The sequence below is a fragment of the Babylonia areolata genome, chromosome 4 (assembly GCF_041734735.1).
Source record: "Babylonia areolata isolate BAREFJ2019XMU chromosome 4, ASM4173473v1, whole genome shotgun sequence".
NCBI lineage: Eukaryota > Metazoa > Mollusca > Gastropoda > Neogastropoda > Buccinidae > Babylonia > Babylonia areolata.
In genome coordinates this window covers 38,209,954-38,217,829 of record NC_134879.1, presented here as the reverse complement: position 1 = coordinate 38,217,829, position 7,876 = coordinate 38,209,954, and positions in this window count along the sequence as shown.

The window sequence follows — 7,876 nt, the reverse complement described above, 5'->3', positions numbered from 1 at the left end:
TTGTGATTGGGTGGCGGCCGGCCACGGCGGTTGACAGTGTTGACATTGCGTAAGGCCTCTGAGCCACACGGGCCGTGCTTCCTGTGGCGGCCTCTCTCTGGCACCTCGTTGTGCTGCCACCACACTGTCAGCTTTTCACAATGTCAGCCTGGCACTGCACAGTGCCATCTAACAGTCAGCAGTCTGATGGCCGACACACTGACTGAGACAAGAGGCTGGCGTCATGCCCCTCACCCATATGGCAAGGGAACACTCCAAAGCTTGCAGCAGACAAAGTGGAAGCACGCCTGTGTGAATGTTTGCACTGCATGGACCTGCATTGTTTGGGCGCACGTGCGTTTAAGCACGTACGCGCTGGCGTGCGTGACTGTAGATATATACATACATATTGTTTCCACACACACACACGGACACACACACACACACACACACACACAATACAGACACCTTTATGTGAACAGAACTTGAAGACTGTTGGATGTAGATCACCATAATCATGTGTGTGTGTGTGTGTGTGTGTGTGTGTGTGTGTGTGTGTGTGATATTACCCATGTATGTGGCTTGAGTGGTTCACTTTTAAGGCGTCTTGGTAAGAAGGTGGAAACAAAAGTGATCAACCTTCATGATGATCTTGATAGTCTTCGTGGAAATGAGGTCGTAGCTCAAGTAAACAATACAGATGAAGCACGTGTTCTTACATGTGTTGAGTTGGGTGTGTGTGGGGAATGCGCGGAAGTAGGGATTGGAGAACTGTTATCGAGAGTGGTTTTCATATGAGCACCTTGATGGTTGGGGAAAACCCGTAACTAATCTTCCATAAACAGTGGCTGGTTGTGCCATATGAGGGAAGCAGTAATCATTACAGTAATGTGTGTGTGTGTGTGTGTGTGTGTGCGTGCGCCAGTGTGTGTGCGTGTGTGTGTGCGTGTGTGTGTGTGTGTGTGTGTGTGTGTGTGTGTGTGCGTGTGGTGTCTCTTGACTCAGTCAACACATGGACCAGTGTGCAACTCAGTGATGTGTGTGCTGTGTGTCTGAGTCAGTCAGTCAGTCAGTCAGTCCACACCAGTGTGGACCATTCAAGCTACTGACACACTCTCCCCGGCGTGTTCCATGTCCACCGTGCTCTACCCGCCAACACGCGGCACACGTGGTGAGGTCTGGCGCGGGGAGGGAGGGCTGTCGGAAACGATGGGATGTCCGGCCGAACTGACCAGGCAGCTAGCTCACTGGTCATTCTGCTTGACCTGGTCAAGTGGCCTTGGCCAGAGGTCGGGGTCAGAGAGAGGGAGGAGGTGGGGGTTGGGGGGGGGGGGGGTGGAGGATGGCAGTGACAGGCGGAGGGTCAGTGTGGAGGGCTGGGGACCTGTCGTGTCGCGCGGCCCCCCGACCTGAGGCACCGGTGACGTCACAGTGCTGGATCAGTGTCCGCCCTTTAGTGCCGGGAGGGAGGAATGTGGACAATGCTCAACATCATGGCCACGGCTTGCTGGACAAGGGGCGACAGTGGTTGGTCGGTGGTGTTTTCTTCAGTTCTCTTTGTGTGACACTGCCGTCACTGGACCGAGGAAAAAGGAAATGGCGGTGTGTGTCCGTGTGTGTGTGTGTGTGTGTGTGTGGGGGGGGATCAGCGTGGAGGGGCGGTGTGTGTGTGTGTGTGTGTGTGTGTGTGTGTGTGTGTGTGTAAACTAGTTCAGTCACTACTTATTTACTGACATGTTTCCAGATTTTAAGATGCTCTCTTGTTGGTCACATGTATTTTTCATCCACAGACAGGCGAAAAGAATGCGATACACCATATCATCTATGCCCGATGATCTGTATGTCTGTTTTTCTTTTGTCTGTCTTTTCCTCGTCTCCTTCTATCCCCATTCCTCTTTCTCCCGCTCCTCAGTTTCTCTCTCTCTCTGTCTCTGTCTCTGTGTGTGTGTGTGTCTCCGTCTCTCTCTCGGCTCTCTCTCTTTCTCTCTTTGTCTCTCCCTCTCTCTCACTTTCTCTCACATCTCATTCATCGCATGTCGAACTGAGGCAGTCAAAACATAGCACACACATTGCTCTTCCCGCGCTCTGCACAATACAAATATTCTTTATGATATGAAATAATAATTCGAGTGTCATAATTCATTGAAGGTGATATGTAATGTCCTTCATGACATATGATTGTTTTTAACAAATTTTTATTCCACATAAACATCATCAAAGCAGCTGTATTACATATGAGTCATATAATTCGAGTGTCATAACTTATCAGTTGAAAATGACATGTAAACACCAGAGCACAAGATGATTAGGGGAAGATGTTAGATAACCAGTTGGATAATCCGGCAGTTAACCACCAGTTACCAAATTTTGATAATCCGGGCAATTAACCATCACGGTTACAAAACCGCAGGAAAAGAACACTGAACAACAACAACAAAACATTACATATCATAGGATACAAAAAACAAGAGGAAGAAACATTACATATCATAGGATACAAAAAACAAGAGGAAAAAACATTACATATCATAGTACGAGATTGACCGCGCCAGTAACATAAGCATTTTCTATCTCCTATTGATGGAATTAACAGTGTTTCAAGACAGATGTCAGTCGTGTGTGGTTGCTATTTGTAATTGTTGCTTTTTACACTTCAGACAGTGGTGTTGGAGAACACACACACACACACACACACACACACGCGCGCGCGCGCGCGCGCGCGCACAGAGCCTTTAGCAGCTGTCCACAATACGTCATTAGTGAGTCAAGGTCAGCACAGCGCTGTACACCATTAAAAGCGCCGCCTCTCTGCACTGCTGTGTTAACTGGCCGTGTGGTCTTTGTATAACACGCTGCCTTGCTCACTGAGGGGGCGGCTTTCTGCTGGTGGGAGGTGGTTCAGTGGTTAGGCTCGCTTCCAGGGGGGGTGGTGCCAGTTTGGTTACTAGTAGTGGTTAGACTCGCTTCCGTCCGTGGTGTTGGCGCCAGGTTCCTGCAGTTCGCTCACTGGGATGGATGTTCATAATAGTGGTGTGTGTGTGTGTGTGTGTGTGTGTGTGTGTGTGTGTGTGTGTGTGTGTGTGTATATATGTGTGTGTGTGTGTGTGTGTGTGTGTGTTTGCGTGTGTGTCTATATATATATATATATATATATATATATATATGTATATATCTGTATATATATAATTATATATATATCTGTATATATCTCAGTATATATATAAATTATATATATATATATATATATATGTGTGTGTGTGTGTGTGTGTGTGTGTGTGTGTGTGTGTGTGTGTGTGTTTGCGTGCATAAGTGCGTGTGTGCGAGTATGTACAATAAAGAAAGAGGAGACAGTCCGAAAAAACTCGGAACTTAGTCAAAAAGTTTTTTTTTATTTAAGGAGTATTAAGATTTTAGGCATAGCCCATTCTTCCAATCTGTCAGTCCTTGCTAATCTACATCAGTTACAATAGCACACACACACACACACACACACACACACACACACACACACACACACACAGAGAGAGAGAGAGAGAGAGAGAGAGAGAGAGAGAGAGAACACTGCGTTTTCGAAGGTGATGGAGGAGAGAGGTAGTCAGACTGGGGAAAGAGAGAAAGAGCGCGACAGTCACAGGAGCCGGGAGACAAAGACAGCCAGGAAATACCTTGACAATGGTCCCCGTTGTAGTGATAAGGATTGCACCACTGAACCCGCTGAACCCCTGTTTGTACAGTACCATCAGTGCAGAAAGAAGGGACGAGACGGCATGTGTGGACACCGCACCAACAGACCTCACTGTGTGAGAGACTGAACCCCACCTAAGGACAATACCCAGTAAGGACGTTAAGAACGTGGCCAGTCACAGGAAGACAGTTTATCATGGAATGTCATTGTTGATAATTTCCAATCTGAACCCGTTAAAATTGAACATGGAGTCCCACAGGGATCTGTTTTAGGCCCAGTGCTCTTCACACTGTACACTGCTCCTCTCGCTGAAATTATCAACCGCCATAATGTCAGTCATCATTCTTATGCTGATGACACTCAACTCCAGAAGAGTGATACACCTGAAAAACTGTTGTCGCTCTTGCAAGAAACATCTAACTGCTTCCTGGATATTCAAAATTGGATGACTCTAAATAAGTTACAATTGAACGCGGACAAAACTGAAGCAATGATCATAGGAACTAAACAAAACTCTCTTCCATTACAACTAATACAATCAAACTTGGCAGTACATCCATCCCTCTGTCCAGTTCAGTCAGGAAACCTCGGCGTTGTCCTTGACAACACACTGTCCATGCAAACATTTATCAATCAGACATGTCAATCCTGCTACTGTCAACTGCGGCGCATCAGTTCCATCCGGAAATATCTGTCCATTGACGCAACATCTAGACATGTCGTTTCTCTCATTCTCTCTCGCCTTGACTACCGTAACTCTCTATTGTCTGGTTTGCCTGCTTCATCCATTCAGTCCCTTCAGCGCATACAAAATTCTGCTGCCCGACTCGTCCTCAGAAAGAAAAGATCTGAGCACACCAGTCCTCTTTTGCAACATCTCCACTGGCTCCCTGTCTCACACCGAATAAAGTACAAGATCAGCACTCTATGCTACAAATGTATTCACAAATCAGCCCCTTCCTGTCTCTGTGGCTGCCTTCACCTCTACACTCCATCTCGCTCACTACGATCAGCTTCGGATCCACTCCACTTACGCATACCCAGATTCAAACTCTCGACTGTTGGCCGCTTTTTTTTCTCTGTCTCTGGACCTTGCAATTGGAATGAACTTCCTCTTTCGCTTCGTCAAGTCTCCACACTCAGCTCTTTCAAGTCTGGCCTTAAAACCCACCTCTTCCCAAAATAGCCTCCCTTCCCTGCCTCTTCCTCGTCTTTAGTTTCTCCAGTTTTAGAGTTATGCGTGCGTGAGAATGACTGGTGCGAAAGCGCTTAGATTTGTCTATGCACAAGATTCAGCGTTATATAAGTACCATTATTATTATTATTATTATTATTATTATTATTATGTCACGGCCTGCGTGAGTGGACCACACGGGGTATGGCGCAACACGACTTAGTTCCATGAGCCCACACAACACAGCGTGGTATTATTATCCTGTATGTGTTGTGGATAACACTACACTGGCTGGACCACATGTTATGTCAAGCTTGCTGAAGACACAGAGAGCGCACAACATGGACACAGCACAACCTGGACAAGGTTGATATCAGTTGAGGAAAGGAGCGACAACAGGCTGGATCTTACTCCATTTGAGTCAAAGGTCACAGACTTACCCGTGAGTGAATTGAAAGGGTCAACCAAACTTGCCTGTCAGTGGATTTAAAGGGTAAACCAGACTTACCTGTAAATGAACTGAAAGGGGTAAGCCAGACGTACCTGTAAGTGTAAGTGAATTGAAAGGGTAAACCAGACTTACCTGTAAGTGAATTTAAAGGGAAAACCAGACTAACACGTGAGCTGAATGGTAAACCAGACTTACCTGTCATTTAAAGGGTAAACCAGACTTACCTGTTAGTTAAAGCTGGGAAGGGTAAACCAGACTTACCTGTAAGTGAATTTAAAGGGAAAACCAGACTAACACGTGAGCTGAATGGTAAACCGGACTTACCTGTCATTTAAAGGGTAAACCAGACTTACCTGTTAGTTAAAGCCGGGGCAAGCCAGACTTACCTCAGTGTACCTCAAAGGGTAAACCAGACTTACTTGTAGGTTCATCGTTACCCGACTTTCCTGTCAGTGGCATGGTAAACCATCCTGACGTGTGAGTTAAGGGATAGACTTTCTTATCAGTTAACGGGAAAACCAGATTTACCTGTTAGTTAAAGCTTGACAGGAATACTGCCCAATGAGAAAGCGGCAGGAAAAAGCCAGGTTGAGTGAGTGAGGTGCTGTCTCCCACCTTTTCCTTCTGGCCAATAGATCGTGCACTCACCTGGCGCTCACTGGTCATGTCACGTAGCGTCATGGATTGTCACTGGACATTTACACAGCAGCTTCCAGTGAAAGCACAAAAGTAAGAAGGGAAAACAAAGAGAAAGGGAAAGTGAAAGATGGACAAACAATAAATCACTACGCAGTCTGTGAGCGAACGGAAAGAAATATGTTCACAAATTCACTGACTAAGCACATCCACATACGGACAGACATAATTATTCAACAAAGAAAACCAGAGGGAGGGAGAGAGATAGAGATTCAGATTCAGATGTTTTTTCAGATAAAGGCCTCGGCCCCATACTGAAGGGGCTAATACAAAAGATCATAATACTTAATTTTCACTAATAAAAGTAACAGTTAACAGACATAAGGTCTGCAAACGAATATTAAGAGACTGCAGTGCATAGCCTCTTTCTTGCTTCATAAATATACATAGCTAAATTAAAAAGACCTGGAGAGAGAGAGACAGAGAGAGTGACAGAGAGATAGACAGACAGACAGGTAGACAGAGAAAGAGAGACGGAGTGGGGAGGAGGGTGGAGGGAGAGAGGAGTTTCGTCACTAATTAAGTTGATGGGAACATCCAGGTTGATTCCGTATCGGTTATCCACCCCCAATCACCGGCAGTCTTTCTGTAGCGGCATGTCTGCTCGTCACCCGGCAGATCTCCCTGAGGTTCATGGGTGGCCTTGAACACTGCGGGCAGTTTACTTTGCCCTGAACACTTTCTTTTTCTGTAACTGGTTTTGTTTCAGTAACGTTCTGTACCACAAGACTCGTAAGGTGACTTTATGCTGGATCCCTGTTGAAGGAGGGGGGGGGGGGGGGGGGGGGGGGGGGGGGGGGGGGGTGACAGTCAGAATCCAGGTCTGCTGCCCACAGCCACGCTGTCGTCCCCATTCGCTTTGTCCCGATCCGCTTCTTGCCGTTCACCTGTCAGTAGATTGGTGATACACATTCACCTGTTCCCTGATCGCCTTTTAGTTTTCTCTCTCTGTCTCTGTTATCTATGTGTGTGTGTGTGTGTGTGTGTGTGTGTGTGTGTGTGTGTGTGTGCGCGCACACACACACACACACACACACACTCATATTTCGCCTTGAGTTCAGAATGACTTGAGAATTACCTGTGTTCATAGAACCGAATCGAAGTACATGTATATAAGCATCTCTTAAAAAAAAAAGAAGAAAAAAAAGCAGCAGCCTGTTACTTTGCCTGATTGTTATACTCGATAATAAAGAATTTGTCTTGTCTGTCTTTAACACTCATCTGTATGATAGTATGGATTGTATGTGTCTCCCCGTGTTTTTGGTCACGAACTTAAATAGAAATATCACAGGACCAACGCCTCGACCACACCACCCTTCACGGAAAAGACCACAGCCACGAACAACTTGACCTCAAGGGCGAAATACCAATAGGTGGTCAAACTAACCACTACATAGAAATATTTATAAGAATAGCCATTCACGGATCGAAAAGACCAATGCCACGAACAACTTGATCTTAAGGACGAAATACCAATAGAAGGTCACACTAACCACTACATGAAATAGTTATAAGAATATAAGAAGAGTATATAAATTCATAAGTTCCTGGTTGTCAGTGCTTTCCCTTTTGTCTGCTGTACAGTGACGTCATCACCTTCCTGTCCCCTGTCCATTATGTTGTACATTGTTCGTATTGCTTTGTGCACTGCCATTTTCTTTTCTCGGAATGAACCGGCCGTAAATAGCACCTTATCTGTCAGTCACAGCCAATGCAGAGGAAGAGGAATTCTGGTAAATGTTTCGTCGCACACACTGGTGCCTGGGAAATCACACGCACACACGCACACACACACTGACACACACGCACGCACGCACGCACACGTACGCACCCCCCCCCGCACCCCCCCCCCCCACACACACACACTACAAATCTACAAATGCGCAGTGTA